The sequence below is a fragment of the Pleurodeles waltl genome, chromosome 7 (assembly GCF_031143425.1).
Source record: "Pleurodeles waltl isolate 20211129_DDA chromosome 7, aPleWal1.hap1.20221129, whole genome shotgun sequence".
Lineage (NCBI taxonomy): Eukaryota > Metazoa > Chordata > Amphibia > Caudata > Salamandridae > Pleurodeles > Pleurodeles waltl.
Genome location: NC_090446.1, coordinates 1,479,187,297 through 1,479,210,543, shown reverse-complemented (window position 1 = coordinate 1,479,210,543; position 23,247 = coordinate 1,479,187,297). Strand labels below are relative to the sequence as shown.

Sequence of the window (23,247 nt, the reverse complement as noted above, 5' to 3'; positions counted from 1 at the left end):
TCTGAGTAAAGGTTTACTGCAACATATGGTCAACTCTGAAATCGGTGTTATTTTGATCTCAGATCACGCACCTGTGATTACTGACCTTGATCTTTTTCTTAATGGTTCTAAAACATCTTCATGGAGGTTTAATAACTCTCTACTTGCAGATGCTAATTTTATTGCTGCCTACAGTAAGTTTATAGAAGACTACTTTCACATCAACGATAGTGATCAACTATCATTTCATTTTGTGTGGGATGCATTCAAAGCAGCCTCTAGGGGTTTCATCAAAAGTTACGTTCACTCAAAAAAAAGTCTGCTCAACAAAAATCAACTTCCATCCTTGAAAATATAAAGTCCCTAGAACATGAATACTATACTCACAAAACTAGTAAATCACATCTTGAAGCACTAGTCTCAGCTAAAATGGAGTTTAACCAATTTACCACTGAACAAGCATGCGGCACCCTCTTGAAAATAAATGCCAGATATTATGGTGATAACAATAAAGCTGGTTCTCTTCTAGCTAGATATTTGAAACAAAGAAAATAAAAAACAACTATTAAATCTATCACAGATAACAATGGTGTTAAACACTTTAGAGATAAAGATATAGCATTGTGTTTTGCTTCTTACTAAAAGGACCTGTACACTCCAGAACACATACCAACAGTTGAATCTCTCAACCAATATTTCTCTAGTCTCAAGCCAAGAGACCCATTGCAGATTGACCTCTCATCTTTAGACCAACCCCTACAACTTACCAAACTATATACAGCTTTACAATCTCTCCCCAAGGGTAAGGCTCCAGGCCCAGATGGCTTCACAGTAGAATTCTTTATTCAGTTTGCTAAGTCTATTTTCCCCAAACTCTTTCAATTACTTAATCATTTTATAATGTCAGGTTCTGCATCTGGCTCATTTACGGAGGCCATTATTTGTCTTATTCCCAAAAAAGATCAGGATGCGACTGACTGTAAAAATTATAGACCCATATCTTTAATTAATACTGATTGTAAACTCTGTGCCAAAGTTTTAGCTCTCCGTTTACTCCCATATATACCTGACCTTATTGATTCTCATCAATCTGGTTTTATCCCTCATAGAAATGTAGCAGATAATTCCTGTACTTTTAAAAATATTATTAACAAGGCATCTAAACTTAAGATTCATCTGGCAGCTTTATCATTGGATGCGGAAAAGGCCTTTGATAGGGTCTACTGGGGTTTCTTGTCGAAAGCATTGGAATGGCATGGACTGGGTACTAAATTCCGACATTTTATATCCATTCTTTATTCCTCACCATGTTCCTCGGTTATAACAAACGGTATCCCATCTCCTTTTTTCCCTCTTAAAAGGGGTACTCGTCAGGGATGCCCATTATCTCCTTTACTATTTATTTTGGCTCTCGAACCTTTTCTATACCAATTAAAAACGTCTGAACAATTTACGGGGTTTCAAATTAATAATGCACACATCAAATTTATGGCATATGCTGATGATATTCTTTTGTTCATGTCTCACCCTAACACTTCTCTTCCTGCATTCCTGCATGAGCTCAACTTATATTCTGATGTATCTGGCTATAAACTTAATATAGACAAAACAGTGGTCTTACCACTTAATGCTCATTGCACTGGCTCTGTATTCCTTGATGCAGGATTACCTTGGAATTCTTCTAAGATTAAATGCCTGGGGGTATGGTACTGCACTACTCTCAAGGATACATTAAGGACTAATTTAGAAATCTTATCTGCAAAGCTTGTAGATCTCACACAGAAATGGTCTCCGTTATATCTCACATGGTGGGGCCGCTTGGACACCATTAAGATGATGCTTCTCCCTATCATTAACTTCTTCCTTATGATGCTTCCTATTAAGATACCTAAACTATTTTTTAGTTCAATTGATGACATTCTATCCAAGTTCCTGTGGAACGGTAAACAATCCCGAATCTCTCTCTCGAAATTAAAACTTCCTGAAGTACAAGGTGGAGTTAATTTCCCTGACTTTATAACTTATCACAAATCTTTTGGCATTAAGCAAATACATCCCTATTTATCTACACTCAATCATGCCCCTAAAAAGCTATTGTTCTCTTTGGAAGAAACATTTTTTTCTCCCTTTTCCCATAAACACATTATATTTATGTCTAACCCCCCAAAATTCTGGTTGCCCATCACTATCTCCCATTCAGTCAACTTACTGAAACCTTTTTTTATTTTGCATCTTACCCTCATTAATCAATTCTTTAATAGTCCTATTTGGCACAATAGTTCGCTTAGGAAACAGGCAAAACCTTGTGTTGGAAGGCTTGGATGACTAAAGGTATTCTTCTCATTTCCCAATTATATCAAAAAGACTCTATCATCCCTTTTACTACTCTCTCAGCAATTTATAATCTCCCTATTCGCATGAAATCCCAATATATCATTCTTTCTACTCTAGTCCAAGAGGCCCTCAATAAAATTATAAATCATTATCATTATTCTCTTGCATCAACTCCACACCCGTTTGTAACTTCTAATTATCCTATGGCAGCTGGAATTTATAAACTTTTAAGAACATCTGTTTCACCTAGACTCAAATCACCTATTGAGACATTGTGGGAATCAGATCTTGGTGTTGTCTGGCCAACTTCTTTATGGGATAGAAAATGGTATAAGATACATTCCACTGCACGCACTGCAAGCCTCACAAAGACCCTATTTATTTTTATAATAGACTTTTCTACACTCCTGTACGCCTTTACAAACTCAAACTTGCACAAAATGACAATTGTTGGCGCTGCCACACTCAGCAGGGTACTGACTTTCACATATTTTTTTCGTGTCCACCCCTATCTACTTTCTGGTCCTCAATATGGTCTCGCATTTCAGCAATAGCTCAGATCTCCTTACCAATGTCATATGAATTACTGTTTTTGGGTGGCATACACGATATCTGGAGTTCATTCAGGCCTCTTGGAAAATTGGTGGACATTTTGCTTTCTATTGCAATCTCTATTATTACTTCCAACTGGAAATCTTCGGAGAACATTACTCTCAGACAGTGGTGGAATTCTGTATGTTATCATCATAGACTTGACAGCTACAAGCTTGATTCAACAAGAACTTTCTTCAAACGTCATCAGCTATGGTTGCCATTAAGTAACTATCTCTCACGCACTGCGAAGGAAATCGATTTTTCTCCTACGTTTTAAAAATGTAAATATATTTCCTGTTTTTCTTCTTATATATACTTATTTCATCTTACATTCACTGAAACTAATGTCTATTACCTCTCTCTCCACATGGCTATCACTTGATTCCCTTTTCTATCCCTATAGCTCTTCTCCCTCTCCCTCTCTCTTTCTTCTTTCTTTATTCAAACTTGGAGTCTTTGATACTATATTGCTGTATATGCCTAATTCATGTACATGTTTAATATGCATTAATAAGTATAATATTCCTTATGCATATATATTCACAACTGCACATCTCTGTCCTGGCAATGTTAAGTTAATGTTCTTGTACTTGACTCCATAAAAAACGTCTTTTAAAAATAATTTCATATTCCAGTGATAACTTTTCTTGTCCAGTCTAGGTTGGACTATGGTACTCTGTTTACTTTTCTCCTCCTGAAGCAAATATTCATCAACTGCAGTTGATCTAGAAAGCTGCAAATTACCTTACTGCTGTGACTCATACAGGCACTCATATTTCGCTGGTATTACAGCAGCTCCATTACTACCTACAAAGAATTGAAAGTCTATAAGTCATTGATAATACTTACAACTCTTTTGCAAAAAAAAGCTGGTGCTTCTTGATAAAGAGTTCTCAATACGTTATTATATGTGCTTTCCAGTCAAACCATCAATCACTGGTTCAGTGCCTAAAACCTGAACAGTCGGGGTCAGTGACAAAGCATTTTTTGTGACAGGATAAAAAAATGTGGAACTACCTGCCGATTTATCTTGGGCTAAAACAAATATTCGGTTTAGAAGACTTCTAAACACTCATCTCTAGAACTGGTAATTGTCTTCTTTGTGGACTGTGCATTTACTTTAGCTCCAAGAAGCTCTGGCGAATGTAGAACAGTAACACATCATAGACCATGCTCCATACTCTCCAATACTCAAAACTGGTCTCTCTTAAGAGCATCCCACAGTAACAAATGCATTTAATATGTATTTATTTTTGTTAAAAGTTATGTTTTTAATTATTTTTGAAATGATGGTAGTTTTAGGATTATTAATTAATTTATTATTGAATATGAATGCATATAAAGATTAGCCATCGTGGGGGCTAATTAAAGTTCCGGTGATCTGAAGATATAATTGTTACACTGATGATATTTTGGTCATATAGTAAGATGATGAAGCTAGCAGTTACACCTTCTGAAATGCATAATTTGATCTACAAAAGGTGGCTTTTTAAAGATGGATCATGCTGCCCAGATTCAAATCAATACTTTATTTGTATCTGACATTGTGCTACACAGCACAACCCCACATACTCTCCATGGTCTCCTGTTTTAATCTGGCAAATTGATCCACCGGTTACATCATATGCTTCAAATCTAAACATCAGGTTAGTCATTTCTAGCTTACATGCCATAATTTACCTTATATCCCAAAGCCAGATTCACTCCTTTATTACTCTCTGATGTTACTGATACCATCATCATACACACTTCAGAGGCAGCTCTGTTTTTTATGATAGATACTTGAGTAGAGTCTGTGCCCCTCGATGTCGAAAAAATTTGTGAACTAACAGACATCCACAACTGTAATCTGTCCAACTTCTCAAACAGTTCTTATGGTGACAAACTAAATAAAATGTTTTTTAAACACAATCTAGCCTTTTGCAATGAATTTTGTGTCCCAAATGTTGCTTTTATGTGTACTTCTAATGGTAGAGGGGAAAACACTGTCACCAACTTTATACTTTCTTCCCACAGATATTATTTCTTGATATCTAACTTTATAATGCATAGCACTGCCTTGAGTGATCATTATCCCCAAAGTATAGACCTTAATTCCAAGCACTTGCCCCCACTAGTCAAACGGCTATCTTATGTATTGTGTATAATATTCAGATTGGCATTCACAATGGTCTCTCTTTGCGTTGGTCACAAATTAAACCTGACGACTTTATGAGCAGATTGATATCCTTACATAGAACATCTTTCGAAATAAGACTGGACGACAAAGCTAGCCCCAATGATATTATCATGACCTTCCTTGACATCTCAAAGGGGATCAAGGAAGGTCTATCCCCCATGAGACAACGTCCTTTCCGGGCGCAACAAGGGCAGTTTGATTCATCCTGCACCAAGGCCCACAAACGCCTTAAGGAAGCCCTACACAAAACTCCTAAATGCTCACAGGAAGTGGAGGCTAGGAGACGTGAGTATAGATCTGCCCATGAGGCAAGGAAATTAGCACTGAAGATTGAAGTGTGGGAGGCCTTGATCAAAGCCAGCCCTACCAAAGACAGAGCAGCCTTCTGGCAAGTGATTAATTGCCCTTTCTTGAGAGATGAGGCCACCCCCTGTTTGGAGTGGGTGACCCATTTTAATAACATTTATTCAAACCCAAACAATTACTTAGTGGAATCACTACCCCTGCAGATGACGGTGTCACCATAAAACCATCTAGCAGCCTTTCTTCTCTTGCTTTTTCCCTGGAGGAGGTTAACTGGTCCCTTAAGGCTAGTAAAGGGGGGAAAGCCCTAGGTCCGAACGGCATTTCATCAACCTCTTTAGAGTTAATGTGCCACTCTGGTGCCCCCTTCTGACTCTAGTTCTGACCGCATCTTGCACTGTTGGCTTCCTGAGCTCCCAGTCAGAATCCCTCATTATCCCAATTTTTAGGGTCGAGCCTGCGTCGCATGCGCTTGCGCATGCGTTTCGCTAAGCAAGACGCTTTAGGAATTTAAAAGGGCTCGGAGCCCTGTCCATGTCACGTCAGTGTCTTTCATTGGCTTGTGGGCTTGCCTGTTAGAATCTGCTTGATTCCATTAGTGGAAGGCATGCATACGTCATGCCTTTTCCGGTGGAGAGCCCTCCTCGAGCGCATCGACCAAGTACAGAAAAACATGCAAGGCTTGCTGTTTTCCGTCCGGCTTGTGGACTACTTTTTCTCTATTTTCCCAGCGCGATCTCGCTTGGCAGGAGTCGAGCGCTTCACATAATATCGACCCTGTTAATTTTACCCAGAGAAACAACCAGTCCCTTTGGTGCAACAGAAATGCCGGTCCAAAGAGATAATTCTGCATTCCTGAAACTCTTCACCTCTAAACCCCCTGAAAACAATAGATTCTGTTTTTTAAGCATGTGTTTTCACTAGGACGCCAGACGCAATCCTTCCAAAAAGATGTTTGCGTTTTGGTTTAACCCCTTCGCTGCCAGGCCTTTTCCCCCTCCTGTGCCGGGCCTTTTTTTGCCTATTTGGGGCAGTTCGCGCTTAGGCCCTCATAACTTTTTGTCCACATAAGCTAACCAAGCCAAATTTGCGTCCTTTTTTTCCAACGTCCTAGGGATTCTAGAGGTACCCAGACTTTGGTGGTTCCCTTGAAGGAGGCCAAGAAATTGGCCAAAATACAGTGAAAATTTCGTTTTTTTCAAAAAAATTGGAAAAAGTGGCTGCAGAAGAAGGCTTGTGGATTTTCCCCTGAAAATGGCATCAACAAAGGGTTTGCAGTGCTAAACTCAGCAGCTTCCCAGCTTTCAGGAACAGGCAGACTTGAATCAGAAAACCCAATTTTTCAACACAATTTTGGCATTTTACTGGGGCATACCCCATTTGTGCAATTTTTTGTGCTTTCAGCCTCCTTCCAGTCAGTGACAGGAATGGTCATGAAACCAATGCTGGATCCCAGAAACCTAAACATTTCTGAAAAGTAGACAAACTTCTGAATTCAGCAAGGGGTCATTTGTGTAGATCCTACAAGGGTTTCCTACAGAAAATAACAGCTGAAAAAGAAAAATATTGAAATTGAGGTGAAAAAACCATCAATTTTTCTCTACGTTTTACTCTGTAACTTTTCCCTGCAATGTCAGATTATCGAAAGCAATATACCGTTACGTCTGCTGGACTCCTCTGGTTGCGGGGATATATAGGGCTTGTAGGTTCATCAAGAACCCGAGGAACCCAGAGCCAATAAATGAGCTGCACCCTGCAGTGCGTTTTCATTCTATACCGGGTATACAGCAATTCATTTGCTGAAATATAAGGAGTAAAAAATTGCTATCAAGAAAACCTTTGCATTTCCAAAAAGGGCACAAGATAAGGTGTTGAGGAGCAGTGGTTATTTGCACATCTCTGAATTCCGGGGTGACCATAGTAGCACGTGAATTACAGGGAATTTCTCAAATAGATGTCTTTTTTACACACACTCCTATATTTGGAAGGAAAAAATGTAGAGAAAGACAAGGGGCAATAGTACTTGTTTTGCTAATCTATGTTCCCCCAAGTCTCCCGATAAAAATGGTACCTCACTTGTGTGGGTAGGCCTAGCACCCGCGACAGGATATGCCCCAAAACACAACGTGGACACATCACAGAAAACAGAGCTGTTTTTAGCAAAGTGACTACCTGTAGATTTTGGCCTCTAGCTCAGCCGCCACCTAGGGAAACCTACCAAACCTGTGCATTTCTGAAAACTAGAGACCTAGGGGAATCCAAGGAGGGGTGACTTGTGTGGCTCGGACCAGGTTCTGTTACCCAGAATCCTTTGCAAACCTCAAAATTTGGCTAAAAAAACACATGTTCCTCACATTTCTGTGGCAGAAAGTTATGGAATCTGAGAGGAGCCACAAATTTCCTTCCACCCAGCGTTCCCCCACGTCTCCCGATAAAAATGATACCTCACTTGTGTGGGTAGGCCTAGCACCCGCGACAGGATATGCCCCAAAACACAACGTGGACACATCACAGAAAACAGAGCTGTTTTTAGCAAAGTGACTACCTGTAGATTTTGGCCTCTAGCTCAGCCGCCACCTAGGGAAACCTACGAAACCTGTGCATTTCTGAAAACTAGAGACCTAGGGGAATCCAAGGAGGGGTGACTTGTGTGGCTCGGACCAGGTTCTGTTACCCAGAATCCTTTGCAAACCTCAAAATTTGGCTAAAAAAACACATGTTCCTCACATTTCTGTGGCAGAAAGTTATGGAATCTGAGAGGAGCCACAAATTTCCTTCCACCCAGCGTTCCCCCACGTCTCCCGATAAAAATGATACCTCACTTGTGTGGGTAGGCCTAGCACCCGCGACAGGATATGCCCCAAAACACAACGTGGACACATCACAGAAAACAGAGCTGTTTTTAGCAAAGTGACTACCTGTAGATTTTGGCCTCTAGCTCAGCCGCCACCTAGGGAAACCTACCAAACCTGTGCATTTCTGAAAACTAGAGACCTAGGGGAATCCAAGGAGGGGTGACTTGTGTGGCTCGGACCAGGTTCTGTTACCCAGAATCCTTTGCAAACCTAAAAATTTGGCTAAAAAAACACATGTTCCTCACATTTCTGTGGCAGAAAGTTCTGGAATCTGAGAGGAGCCACAAATTTCCTTCCACCCAGCGTTCCCCCACGTCTCCCCATAAAAATGATACCTCACTTGTGTGGGTAGGCCTAGCGCCCGCGACAGGATATACCCCAAAACACAACGTGGACATTTCACAGAAAACAGAGATGTTTTTAGCAAAGTGACTACCTGTAGATTTTGGCCTCTAGCTCAGCCGCCACCTAGGGAAACCTACCAAACCTGTGCATTTCTGAAAACTAGAGACCTAGGGGAATCTAAGGAGGGGTGACTTGCGGGGCTCGGACCAGGTTCTGTTACCCAGAATCCTTTGCAAATCTCAAAATTTGGCTAAAAAAACACATGTTCCTCACATTTCTGTGGCAGAAAGTTCTGGAATCTGAGAGGAGCCACAAATTTCCTTCCACCCAGCGTTCCCCCACGTCTCCCGATAAAAATGATACCTCACTTGTGTGGGTAGGCCTAGCGCCCGCGACAGGATATGCCCCAAAACACAACGTGGACATATCACAGAAAACAGAGCTGTTTTTAGCAAAGTGACTACCTGTAGATTTTGGCCTCTAGCTCAGCCGCCACCTAGGGAAACCTACCAAACCTGTGCATTTCTGAAAACTAGAGACCTAGGGGAATCCAAGGAGGGGTGACTTGTGGGGCTCGGACCAGGTTCTGTTACCCAGAATCCTTTGCAAACCTCAAAATTTGGCTAAAAAAACACATGTTCCTCACATTTCTGTGGCAGAAAGTTCTGGAATCTGAGAGGAGCCACAAATTTCCTTCCACCCAGCGTTCCCCCACGTCTCCCGATAAAAATGATACCTCACTTGTGTGGGTAGGCCTAGCGCCCGCGACAGGATATGCCCCAAAACACAACGTGGACATATCACAGAAAACAGAGCTGTTTTTAGCAAAGTGTCTACCTGTAGATTTTGGCCTCTAGCTCAGCCGCCACCTAGGGAAACCTACCAAACCTGTGCATTTCTGAAAACTAGAGACCTAGGGGAATCCAAGGAGGGGTGACTTGCGGGGCTCGGACCAGGTTCTGTTACCCAGAATCCTTTGCAAATCTCAAAATTTGGCTAAAAAAACACATGTTCCTCACATTTCTGTGGCAGAAAGTTCTGGAATCTGAGAGGAGCCACAAATTTCCTTCCACCCAGCGTTCCCCCACGTCTCCCGATAAAAATGATACCTCACTTGTGTGGGTAGGCCTAGCGCCCGCGACAGGATATGCCCCAAAACACAACGTGGACATATCACAGAAAACAGAGCTGTTTTTAGCAAAGTGACTACCTGTAGATTTTGGCCTCTAGCTCAGCCGGCACCTAGGGAAACCTACCAAACCTGTACATTTCTGAAAACTAGAGACCTAGGGGAATCCAAGGAGGGGTGACTTGTGTGGCTCGGACCAGGTTCTGTTACCCAGAATCCTTTGCAAACCTCAAAATTTGGCTAAAAAAACACATGTTCCTCACATTTCTGTGGCAGAAAGTTCTGGAATCTGAGAGGAGCCACAAATTTCCTTCCACCCAGCGTTCCCCCACGTCTCCCGATAAAAATGATACCTCACTTGTGTGGGTAGGCCTAGCGCCCGCGACAGGATATGCCCCAAAACACAACGTGGACACATCACAGAAAACAGAGCTGTTTTTAGCAAAGTGACTACCTGGAGATTTTGGCCTCTAGCTCAGCCGCCACCTAGGGAAACCTACCAAACCTGTACATTTCTGAAAACTAGAGACCTAGGGGAATCCAAGGAGGGGTGACTTGTGTGGCTCGGACCAGGTTCTCTTACCCAGAATCCTTTGCAAACCTCAAAATTTGGCTAAAAATACACATGTTACTCACATTTCTGTGGCAGAAAGTTCTGGAATCTGAGAGGAGCCACAAATTTCCTTCTACCCAGCGTTCCCCCAAGTCTCCCGATAAAAATGATACCTCACTTGCGTGGGTAGGCCTAGCGCCGGCGACAGGAAACACCCCAAAGCGCAACGTGGACACATCCTAAATTTTGGAAAAAAACAGAGGTGTTTTTTGCGAAGTGCCTACCTGTAGATTTTGGCCTCTAGCTCAGCCGGCACCTAGGGAAAACTACCAAACCTGTGCATTTCTGAAAACTAGAGACCTAGGGGAATCCAAGGAGGGGTGACTTGCGGGGCTCGGACCAGGTTCTGTTACCCAGAATCCTTTGCAAACCTCAAAATTTGGCTAAAAATACACATGTTACTCACATTTCTGTGGCAGAAAGTTCTGGAATCTGAGAGGAGCCACAAATTTCCTTCTACCCAGCGTTCCCCCAAGTCTCCCGATAAAAATGATACCTCACTTGCGTGGGTAGGCCTAGCGCCGGCGACAGGAAACACCCCACAGCGCAACGTGGACACATCCTAAATTTTGGAAAAAAACAGAGGTGTTTTTTGCGAAGTGCCTACCTGTAGATTTTGGCCTCTAGCTCAGCCGGCACCTAGGGAAACCTACCAAACCTGTGCATTTCTGAAAACTAGAGACCTAGGGGAATCCAAGGAGGGGGGACTTGCAGGGCTCGGACCAGGTTCTGTTACCCAGAATCCTTTGCAAACCTCAAAATTTGGCTAAAAATACACATGTTACTCACATTTCTGTGGCAGAAAGTTCTGGAATCTGAGAGGAGCCACAAATTTCCTTCTACCCAGCGTTCCCCCAAGTCTCCCGATAAAAATGATACCTCACTTGCGTGGGTAGGCCTAGCGCCGGCGACAGGAAACACCCCAAAGCGCAACGTGGACACATCCTAAATTTTGGAAAAAAACAGAGGTGTTTTTTGCGAAGTGCCTACCTGTAGATTTTGGCCTCTAGCTCAGCCGGCACCTAGGGAAACCTACCAAACCTGTGCATTTCTGAAAACTAGAGACCTAGGGGAATCCAAGGAGGGGTGACTTGCGGGGCTCGGACCAGGTTCTGTTACCCAGAATCCTTTGCAAACCTCAAAATTTGGCTAAAAATACACATGTTACTCACATTTCTGTGGCAGAAAGTTCTGGAATCTGAGAGGAGCCACAAATTTCCTTCTACCCAGCGTTCCCCCAAGTCTCCCGATAAAAATGATACCTCACTTGCGTGGGTAGGCCTAGCGCCGGCGACAGGAAACACCCCACAGCGCAACGTGGACACATCCTAAATTTTGGAAAAAAACAGAGGTGTTTTTTGCGAAGTGCCTACCTGTAGATTTTGGCCTCTAGCTCAGCCGGCACCTAGGGAAACCTACCAAACCTGTGCATTTCTGAAAACTAGAGACCTAGGGGAATCCAAGGAGGGGTGACTTGCGGGGCTCGGACCAGGTTCTGTTACCCAGAATCCTTTGCAAACCTCAAAATTTGGCTAAAAAAACACATGTCCCTCACATTTCTGTGGCAGAAAGTTCTGGAATCTGAGAGGAGCTACAAATTTCCTTCCACCCAGCGTTCCCCCAAGTCTCCCGATAAAAATGATACCTCACTTGCGTGGGTAGGCCTAGCGCCGGCGACAGGAAACACCCCAAAGCGCAACGTGGACACATCCTAAATTTTGGAAAAAAACAGAGGTGTTTTTTGCGAAGTGCCTACCTGTAGATTTTGGCCTCTAGCTCAGCCGGCACCTAGGGAAACCTACCAAACCTGTGCATTTCTGAAAACTAGAGACCTAGGGGAATCCAAGGAGGGGTGACTTGCGGGGCTCGGACCAGGTTCTGTTACCCAGAATCCTTTGCAAACCTCAAAATTTGGCTAAAAATACACATGTTACTCACATTTCTGTGGCAGAAAGTTCTGGAATCTGAGAGGAGCCACAAATTTCCTTCTACCCAGCGTTCCCCCAAGTCTCCCGATAAAAATGATACCTCACTTGTGTGGGTAGGACTAGCGCCCACGAAAGGAAAGGGCCCAAAACACAACGTGGACACATCACATTTTTTTATAAAAAGCAGTGCCTACCTGTGGATTTTGGCCTGTAGCTCAGCCGACACCTGAGGAAACCTAGCAAACCAGTGCATTTTTGAAAACTAGAAACCCAGGGGAATCCAAGATGGGGTGACTTGCGGGGCTCTGACCAGGTTATGTTACCCAGAATCCTTTGCAAACATCAAAATTTGGCCCAAAAAACACTTTTTCCTCTCATTTCGGTGACAGAAAGTTCTGGAATCTGAGAGGAGCCACAAATTTCCTTCCACCCAGCGTTCCCCTAAGTCTCTCGATAAAAATGGTACATCACTTCTGTGGGTAGGCCTAGCGCCCACAAAAGGAAATGGCCCAAAACACAACGTGGACACAACATATTTTTTCACAGAAAACAGAGGTGTTTTTTGCAAGGTGCCTACCTGTGGTGTTTGGCCTGTAGCTCAGCCGGCCCCAGGGGGGGGGGGGGGGGGCAGAAATGCCCTAAAATAAATTTGCCCCCCCAACCCCCACCCTCCCCCGCCGGGAGCGACGCTTGCCTACGGGGTCGCTCCCCCTGCGTGACATTGGCACCAAAAAACAAATCCCCGGTGCCTAGTGGTTTCTGCCCCCTTGGGGGCAGGTTGACCTAAACTCAGCCAATCTGCCCCCAAGGGGGGCAGAAATGGCCTAAATACAATTTGTCCCCCAGGGGAGCGACCCTTGCCTGATGGGTCGCTCCCCATCTCTAAAAAAAGAAACAACAAAAAAAAAAAACTCAAAAAAAAAATTGCCCTGGCGCCTAGAGTGTTCTGCCCCCCCCCCGGGGGCAGTTCGGCCTAATAATAGGCCGATCTGTCCCCCGGGGGGGCAGAAATGGCCTAAAATAAATTTGCCCCCCCAACCCCCACCCCCCCCCCCGGGAGCGACCCTTGCCTACGGGGTCGCTCCCCCTGCGTGACATTGGCGCCAAAAAACAAATCCCCGGTGCCTAGTGGTTTCTGCCCCCTTGGGGGCAGATTGACCTAAAATTGGCCAATCTGCCCCCAGGGGGGCAGAAATGGTCTAAATACAATTTGCCCCCCCAGGGGAGCGACCCTTGCCTGATGGGTCGCTCCCCATCTCTAAAAAAAGAAACAACAAAAAAAAAAAACACAAAAAAAAAATTGCCCTGGCGCCTAGAGTGTTCTGCCCCCCCCCCCGGGGGCAGTTCGGCCTAATAATAGGCCGATCTGTCCCCCGGGGGGGCAGAAATGGCCTAAAATAAATTTGCCCCCCCAACCCCCACCCCCACCCCCGGGAGCGACCCTTGCCTACGGGGTCGCTCCCCCTACGTGACATTGGCGCCAAAAAACAAATCCCCGGTGCCTAGTGGTTTCTGCCCCCTTGGGGGCAGATTGACCTAAAATTGGCCAATCTGCCCCCAGGGGGGCAGAAATGGTCTAAATACAATTTGCCCCCCCAGGGGAGCGACCCTTGCCTGATGGGTCGCTCCCCATCTCTAAAATAAGAAACAACAAAAAAAAAAAACACAAAAAAAAAATTGCCCTGGCGCCTAGAGTGTTCTGCCCCCCCCCCCCGGGGGCAGTTCGGCCTAATAATAGGCCGATCTGTCCCCCGGGGGGGCAGAAATGGCCTAAAATAAATTTGCCCCCCCAACCCTCCCCCCCCCCCCCCGGGAGCGACCCTTGCCTACGGGGTCGCTCCCCCTGCGTGACATTGGCGCCAAAAATCAAATCCCCGGTGCCTAGTGGTTTCTGCCCCCTTGGGGGCAGATTGACCTAAAATCGCCCAATCTGCCCCCAGGGGGGCAGAAATGGTCTAAATACAATTTGCCCCCAAGGGGAGCGACCCTTGCCTGATGGGTCGCTCCCCATCTCTAAAAAAAAAAAAAGAACAAAAAAAAACAAAACACAAAAAAAAAATTTGCCCTGGCGCCTAGAGGTTTCTTCCCCCCCTGGGGGCAGATCGGCCTAATAATAGGCCGAAAGGCCTTCCCAAAAAATTGCCCCCCCTGGGAGCGACCCTTGCCAAAGGGGTCGCTTTGTTGCGTGACATTCGCGCGCAAAAACAAACTCCCTGGTGTCTAATGGTTTCTGCCCCCCTTGGGGGCAGATTGGCCTTATCAAAATAGGCCAATCTGCCCCCAAGGGGGGCAGAAATGGCCTAAATATATATTGCCCCGTAGGGGAGCGACCCTTGCCTAAGGGATCGCTCCCCACCTAAAAAAAAAGAATTCATCACAAAAAAAAAAATAAAAAAAAAATGGTCCCTGGTGCCTAGAGGTTTCTGCCCCCCCTGGGGTCAGATCGGCCTAATAATAGGCCAATCTGCCCCCAGGGGGGGCAGAAAAGGCCTTCCTAAAAAAATGCCCCCCTGGGAGCGACCCTTGCCCAAGGGGTCGCTCCCTTTTGCCAATTTCAAGAAAAAAAAAAAATCCCTGGTGTCTAGTGGGGTTTCAAAAGCCGGATTGCAAGCAATCCGGCTTTTGAAACCTGTGAGAGACTTCAAAGGGAAGGAAATACATTTCCTTCCCTTTGAAGCCTCTCGGGGCCTCCCCCATGGGATTGAAAAAGAAATGCAAAAGCATTTCTTTTTCAATCGCGCTGGAAGCTCTGCTTCCAGCGCGATGGGGGAGACCCTGTGACTAATCAGCGCGCGCTCGCGCGCTGACGTCACAGGGGGGGTTGGGGGGGTCGGGGGTGGGAGGGGAAGGGCTTCCCCTTCCATCCCTGACTTGGGGGGGTGGGGGGGAACCCCACAGAGGGAGCGAGAGCGCTCCCTCTGGGCTGTGTGCCGAGGACGTAGTGGTTACGTCCTCAGCACAGCAGCACTGTGCCGCAGGACGTAACCACTACGTCCGCGGCACAGAAGGGGTTAACTGCTGGAGGATTGCCGTACAATATACAGAGAACGTTGTTGTAACCTAAGAGTTGCAAGTTAAAATCGCGGCTGATTTTAGATGAAATATAATATTCCCATTTACAAATCCGGGATGTGCAATTTGTGCTCACATGTCTATGCATGGGAAAACAGCTTACAATGTGACTCATATATATTACTAATGTACTTTGTACGTTAGTAAGGGGTCATAAAAAAATGCGTAATGAATATTAGCAGGTTGCAATTTGCGCTCCTGTGATTGGTTAATTGCAAATGCAGAGAAGGAGTTTTGCAATGCACTTATCTATAGTTGGGGTCTTAAATTGCTTGCAGTGGCTAAGAGGCCCTTGATTTGGAGGGAAGCAGGGCTTGTACGTAAGAGTTGGGATTCTTTCACTGTCCACTTGGAGGCGGTATATATTGTATGAAACTGTTCACTTTTGAGCACAGTTGTGCACTGGGTTGACCAAGTTTTAAGAATTTTGCGACTACTCCTGTTGAGTGATGTCTGCCTGAGTGATGAGGAGGCCTGGTGACTGCAAGGTGTAGTGAACTGTATGTACTTGCTAGAGGGGTTGGGGGTCAAAAGGCTGCACACAAAGCATTTACTTGCCAATTTGTATTACTCTGGGTAGTAGAGCAATGATTGACCTGGACTGCCAATAGAGCAGTGTAATTGCACGCAATGTCACGTGGCAATTATTGACAAAAATACGCTGGCGTGGAGCATGTTTGGAAGTACTGCGAACAATCTTTGTCAACTGATGGTAGATTCTGGTGGTTGGCTGAGATGTTTTGCACTTTCTGCTCTACAGGATGTAAAAGTGTGACCCGATTTCTCTGGGGAAATCATTTGTGCTGCACACCACACATGAATGTTTTAGCATGTAAATGTCAAACCGACATTTCTTGTGCGGTTTCTTAGGGTCGAGCCTGCGTCACATGCGCTTGCGCATGCGTTTCGCTAAGCGAGACGCTTTAGGAATTAAAAAGGGCTCAGAGCCCTGTCTACGTCACGTCAGTGTCTTTCATTGGCTCGTGGGCTTGCCTGTTGGAGTCTGTTTGATTTCATTATTGGAAGGCAAGCATACGTCATGCCTTTTCCGGTGGATAGCCCTCCTCGAGCGCATCGACCAAGTAAAGAAAGCATGCGAGGCTCGCTGTTTTCCGTCCGACTCGTGGACTACTTTTTCTCTATTTTCCCAGCACAATCTCGCTTGGCAGAAGTCGAGCGCTTTACATATTATCGACCCTGTTACACAGTTAATTGCACTTTTTCCGGTTACGTACATAAATGCACTTTTGGCGATAGGTCTCATTACGAGTGAAAAGTCGGGTTAGGAGTTTACAACGCTATCAGCTCTAACACGAGCAAACGCAAGACCCGTTGCATTGCAAATGCTTGTAAAGAAGTGAGATCGCTCTTCACTGGCCTGCTATCACCCAATTTCACTGCTTGACTCCCTTGTGAATGTGGCTGGCAGTATTATTCTGGTCAGATTAGAAGCTTGGGCTGCAGATCACGGGATTCTTTCTGATCTGCAATATGGCTTTCGTCGCAGGCTCGGGACAATTGAGCAGGGACTTAACTTGAATCTTATAATTGGCAAATATATATATATATGACAAGCTTGGTGAGGGCCCGCCCTTTATTCAGTTTTTGAGAGAGTTGCACTCAGGGACCAGGGCCAGTGTCCCATATGGGCTGAGAGGGGAATGCACTAATTCCTTTGGTGTGAAGAGGGGCTTTAAGGGTGTGTACTTGCTTCTTTCCTGTTTAAACATTATATATTAATAATCTAGGCAAGGCTTTATTAGAGAACTGTATGGACCTCCCCCAAATTGGCCATCACCCGATTCTGGCTCGTCTGTATGCGATGACACTGTTTTAATAAAGCGCACTCCCCTGGCCCTCCAGAGGATTTTAGCATGTATTGTAGCCTACATGCAGAAACTAGGGCTGCTGGTTAATACAGAGAAAACCTTTATTATGAACTGCAGTAGGAGGCATGTTAAGTGCTGTGACATTATGATTGGGGGCACCAAGCTTAATTTTACTAACGTTGTCTCATACCTGGAATTCTTGACACAGACAGAACCTGGAAACTGGTGATTAATACCAAAAACCTACACTTTTGAAGGCCATTGCTGCGCTCATAAATTTCACTATTAAACTAGGGAGGAAGGCACTCAAGAAAATATTAGCTATTTATAGGGCAAAATACTTGTCGACTGCCTTATTTGGGGCTGGGGTGTGGGGTTATACTGACCGCCAACCTCTCCAAATGGTGGAAAATTCCATCCTTAAACTGTAAACTTCATACTTGTATAGCGCACTACTCACCCGTTAGGGTCTCAAGGTGCTGTGCGCATACCGCTGTGGAGCCCCTCCTGGCTTTTCCCTGTGAGGCGCCCACTCCTAGGCAACCTCCAAGGTGAAGCCAGGCATCCCAGCACTGTTGGGGCCGTTGTGGAGATTAAGCAAGCTATTGCCCAGAGTTACAGAGTGGGACCCATGAATTAGATTAAACACCGATGTGAAAATGATCAGGTCCGAGGAAATTGAGTCCAAGACCCACCAAGGCAGGAATTGAACCCTGGTCCCGGGCCAGATTTCTGCATCAGGGTCTGCTGCTCTAACCATTAAGCCACACTTCTCCACTTGTCTGTTCCCCAAGGTAGCTCTGTAGCAATAGTGGCTGGTGTCCACTAAAAGGGGTGGGGCATAATCCTCGGCTTGAATTCCAGTGAACGAGACTGACTCACTTACTTGGAGGGTTCAAGGGGCTCGCTCGCACTTGCTGCAGTCAGTCTTAATCTCTCACTTATTCTAACTCGGACTTAGTCATCAGTGACTTTTACTTACTCTGACTCAGTTTCATTGTCTCACCCATTCTCACTCTGACCCACTCAATCGACTCATTCTGACTGACTCAATCTAACTCTGACTCATTTAGTCTTACTTAGTTTCACTCAGACTCACTCAGGCTCACTCATTCTCACTCATTCTCACTCATTCTCACTCATTCTCACCTAGTTTCCCAGAGTCTTCCCATGACTTGCTCATTCTCCCTTATTCACTCAGTCCCACTTGCTCAGATTCCCTTGTTGGCCCAGGGCCCTAACGAGAGAACTGCCATGTCTTATGTCAAATAAATATGACTTTTTGAGAAACTCTCCCTGTTGCAACTTCAGAAACATTTTGACACTATTGTATATAAAGTTCCATAGTAACTTATTGTTGATATTTTGACCCTCCCAAAACATCTGCTTTTAACTACTACATAGGGGCAGATGAAAACTGAGAAAGCCACAAATAACTTGGACTTTCCTACTCCTCCCAAATGAAAACAAGCATTTGCAATGCAATGGGTCTCGCGTTTGCTCGAGTTAACGCTATTAGCATTGTAAACTTCTAACCGGACTTTTCTTGCCACATAAAGTGAAAATGAAAAGTAAAACAGTTTCACATAAGCGAGCCGACGGCCACCATGAGTGCAAGCAGACACACAAAAGGAAACAAGTTCGCTCGCAGTGAAACGTATGACAAAAGTGCAATTAACCATGTAACCGGCAAACGTGCAAACATAAATGTAACTGTCAAAAGTGCAAATATCCATGTAACAGAGTTGATGTCATGCAAAGCGCTCTACTACTGCCCAGCGAGATCGCGCTGCCTACGAAATAAAGAGAAAAAGTAGTCCAGGAACAAGGCAATTTTTGAGGCCCTATACTGCTACTCCACTCCTCCGCTGGGTGGATCTCTTTCCTAGCCATTAGGAAAAGAAGCCCTGAGTGCAACCTTGCTATCACCTGAGAGCTCGTGAACTCCACTCACTGACTGACATGTAAGAGTGAACAGCGGCTTAGGGGCTGTAACTGCATTGTGATCTTCGGCCAGAGAGATAAGAAGAACATCTCCAGGACTCACAGGAGCCGTATTTGTTCCTCTGGTGGGTCTTAGGGTGTGAATATGGCATTGTTTGCACATAGTTCTGATGTTTTGTGGTTCACTTGCCAGAAGTGGTCGACTGCAGTAAGCCAGATTTCGAGTGCACCCTGGGGTCTCTGGTGGATTTCTGCATGGGAGGGAGGGTTGATAACTGCATGCCGCACTGGTGACAGACCTCAGCCCAAAAGGAGGGGCAGGTTCAGAGGCACTCTAAAGCCATAAGCCTCGGTTAAGAAAATGTAAAACACACAACCATCACACCAGCTTGGCAGGGCCACATCTATTGTATTTGCAATAATAGTGTTGTAAACTCCTAACAAGACTTTCCTTGTCACATAAACTGAAAATGAAAAGTAAAACAGTTTCACATCACAAGTCTTTTCTTGCCACATAAAGTGAAAATGAAAAGTAAAACAGTTTCACATAAGCGAGCTGACACCCGCTATGAGCGCAAAGCAGACACACAAAAGGAAACAGAAGTTTGGTTACAGTGAAATGTATCGGCAAAAGTGCAATTATCCATGTAACCAGCAAAAATGTGCAATTATCCATGTAACAGGGTCGATGTCATGCAAAGCACTCAACTACTGCGCAGCAAGATTGCGCTGCCTACGAAATAAAGAGACAAAGTAGTCCAGAAATCATATCGAAAACATGGAGCCTCGTATGTTTTCAGTAGTTGGCCGGTGTGCTCGAGATGGGCTAAACACCGGAGAAGGTATGACGTATGCATGCTTTTCACTAATTAAATCAAGCAAATTTTAAAAGGCAGGCCCACAAACCAACCAAACTGAGCAGCGTGACATGGGCGTATTTAAAAGCCTACAGAGAGATTACACCAGGGACAGTGCGTTTTGTGCTTGACCCTAAAAAGTACTTGGCATTCTGCCACGCATCCCCACCACGCTTTAGGTATTTCCTCCCCTCCCAACTCTCTGCTCCCCAGAGAACCAGTGCTGTACAGACAGACTTGAATTCCTTTGTGACATTGGAACAGGGGTAAACATTGTTGCTACAAAATAGCAGCCAACAACCAGACATTAATATAATCTAAAATTCATGATAGTGGCTCAGACATACCTAACAATTTACTCCCCTTGATTCAAGCCCTTGGTTTATATGTAAACACATATTAGAGCCATTAATTCCCTTGTCGTAACATTCTATGTCGTGACATAACACACCTACAATATGACATGAATGCATATTCCCAGCCTCATAGCCTATGTATTCATGCATTTTGAAGCTTTCATGTACATTTGCATTACACACACTGAGTCACTTTCTTGGCAGCCTCTAAGGTGATGTCCTGAATTGACACCTGAGTCGTATCTTTCATTTCACCTGCCTGAGAAGACGCAATTCGAGATAGTGGCTTAGTTCAGCCATTATGATTGTGCCCACATCGGGAGCCCCTGTTTTGAGGTAATTGCTACACACCCTGATTTTTTGCCCACACAGATTTCGAAAGGTAAAACAGACCGATATTTGCAGACAAAAACGCACATTCTGAGTTTGTGCAGCTCAGGACAAGGGAAAACATTCACAATCTCTCTGTGTTATGTCCATTCCGAGGCTTGAACTTGGAAATAATGGATCTGTGTTTACCGTCTGCGGTATTACCTCACCTAGGGGCCAGATGTACGACCCTGAGTTTTGCGACTTGCAATTTGCAACTCATTTGTGAGTCGCAAAACCAAATGCACAACAGTGAGACTCACACTGTTCGTGATTCCCAATGGGTCACAAATGACCTACCTCATTAATATTCATTAGAGAGGTCACGATTTGCGACCCCATTGGGAATGGCTGCACTCACAGGGATGGTGGCCTGCTGGGGATAGCAGACCCCCATGTCTGTGACTGCTTTTAAACAAAGCAGTTTTTTTCTTTAAATGCAGCCCATTTTACTTAAAGGGAATGGGTTACCTCCAATTCTAAATTGGTGGTAACGGCGATTGTTTTGCAACCGCAATTGCAGTCATAGAACAATCATACATCCCCCTGCGACTCGCAATCAGGACGCGCCTTCCTAATTATGAGTCGCAAATCCCACAGGACTTGCAGTGAGCCCTGTAGAACTTTGTACTGATATAGTGACGTTTATGCCTCAGCGCTCACATGGGCTCACATTCCTGCTCTAACCTAACACTCACCCAGTGCTTAATTTGTGCTGGTTGTTTCCGGTGCTGAGCACCGGCATGCCGGTACTTAGGCCCGTATTTATACTTTTTGACGCAAAACTGCGCTAACGCAGTTTTGCGTCAAAAAAATTAGCGCCGGCTAACGCCATTCTGAAGCGCCATGCGGGCGCCGTATTTATTCAATGATGTTAACCGGCGTTAGCCGCCGGCGCTGCCTGGTGTGCGTGAAAAAAAACGACGTACACCAGGCAGCGCCGGCATAGGGGAAAATGGAGTTTGGGCGTCCAAAAATGGGGCAAGTCAGGCTGAGGCAAATTTTTCGCCTCAACCCGATTTGCGCCATTTTTTTACGACGCCCAACCCCCATTAACATGACTCCTGTCTTAGCAAAGACAGGAGTCATGCCCCCTTGCCCAATGGCCATGCCCAGGGGACATGTGTCCCCTGGGCATGGTCATTGGGCATAGTGGCATGTAGGGGGGCACAAATAAGGCCCCCCTATGCCACAATTTTTTTTTTTTTTTAAATACTTACCTGAACTTACCTTAATGTCCCTGGGGTGGGTCCCTCCATCCTTGGGCGTCCTCCTGGGGTGGGCAAGGGTGACAGGGGGTGTCCCTGGGGGCATGGGAGGGCACCTGTGGGCTAATTCCGAGCCCACAGGTCCCTGAACGCCTGCCCTGACCCAGGCGTTAAAAAACGGCGCTAATGCGGGTTTTTTTGACCCGCCCACTCCTGGGCGTCATTTTTGCCCGGGAGTATAAATACGACGCATATGCATCGGAGTCATTTTTTTAGACGGGAACGCCTACCTTGCATATCATTAACGGAAGGAAGGTGTTCACGCAAAAAAATGACGCAAACTCCATGAACTTTGACGCTAGACGCGTCTAACGCCAAAGTATAAATATGGAGTTCGTTTTGCGTCGAATTTGCGTCGAAAAAAACGACGCAAATTCGGCGCAAACAGAGTATAAATATGCCCCTTAGTCTTTGCCTCAAGCATTTGCTGCGAGCATAAGCCACATATGGGAAAGACGGAGGAAGAGAAAAACGAAAAAGCGTCACAATGGGAGCAAGCAGCAAGCTGCAAGAGTGAGCTGAAGGGGACAAGAATGGCTATAAATGGATTGAAGAGGCCCGAGATGGCTTCAGGTTTTCGCTGCCTCAGTATTCCGTGCTGGCACATTTAATTGCAGCAGCCGCGTGTTTAAGAGGAGGGCTTTGGGCACCGGCACGTTTTTATCTACAAATTAAGCACTGCACTCACCCTGCCCTACCAAATGGGTTAAGGCGGTTCTGTAACCCTCGCTCACTCATACAAAGTTGATGGGTTTTACCTTCGGAGTGATTCAGCCGGATGCACCTCGGGCAAGTGTTCTCAAGTCTCTGCGAGGGAGGAAATGGTCTCCTCGCTGAATTCGTCTCTTCTTAAGTGTGAAAGAGCTTGTGACACCAGGTCTGGGCCACGGAGGATGTGGCCACGGACGAATGTCACTACACATTCCGCCCGATGAGCGGAGAACGTGAAGTGAAGCCACCAAGGAAAGGTCGCGCGAAGAGTCTTCACACAGAAGTCTGTAAAGCAAAAATAATTTAAAAAACTGACGCAGGCTCGTGTTAGGAGACCTGGAGCTGTGCAGAACGAGCCGAGCCCTCTGCGAGGTCGGGGGGGGGGGGGGGGGGGGGGGGGTGTCGTGTCAGTCAGGTACTTGTGAGGCTGACAAGGACTTGGCTGCCTAATATGCCCCTACGTCATTTTCTTGGCGGTCCTCACTCTAGGAGGCTGCTCTCAGGTTAGCCTGGACTCCCACGACCCACTAGGCCCCAGAGGCCTATCTAGACCTCCTGCAGACAGGGGCTGGTTTCAATACT

General features: G+C 45.4%; 1 protein-coding gene across 2 annotated transcripts in view; it reads right to left on the bottom strand.

Moving 5' to 3' along the window:
* The window catches only part of LOC138246544 (lens fiber membrane intrinsic protein-like), a 145,383-nt gene extending 122,566 nt beyond the window's left edge, over positions 1-22,817 (bottom strand). The window contains exons 1-2 of one of the 2 annotated variants that reach the window (XM_069201209.1): positions 22,713-22,783; positions 3,652-3,714 (exon numbers count right to left, since the gene is read on the bottom strand). The gene's annotated coding sequence lies outside the window, so the exon portion shown is untranslated. Of the gene's footprint in view, positions 1-3,651; positions 3,715-22,712 lie in introns of both variants that reach the window. The other variant, XM_069201210.1, reaches the window with a different exon arrangement.
* Between the last annotated feature and the right edge of the window lie 430 nt (positions 22,818-23,247).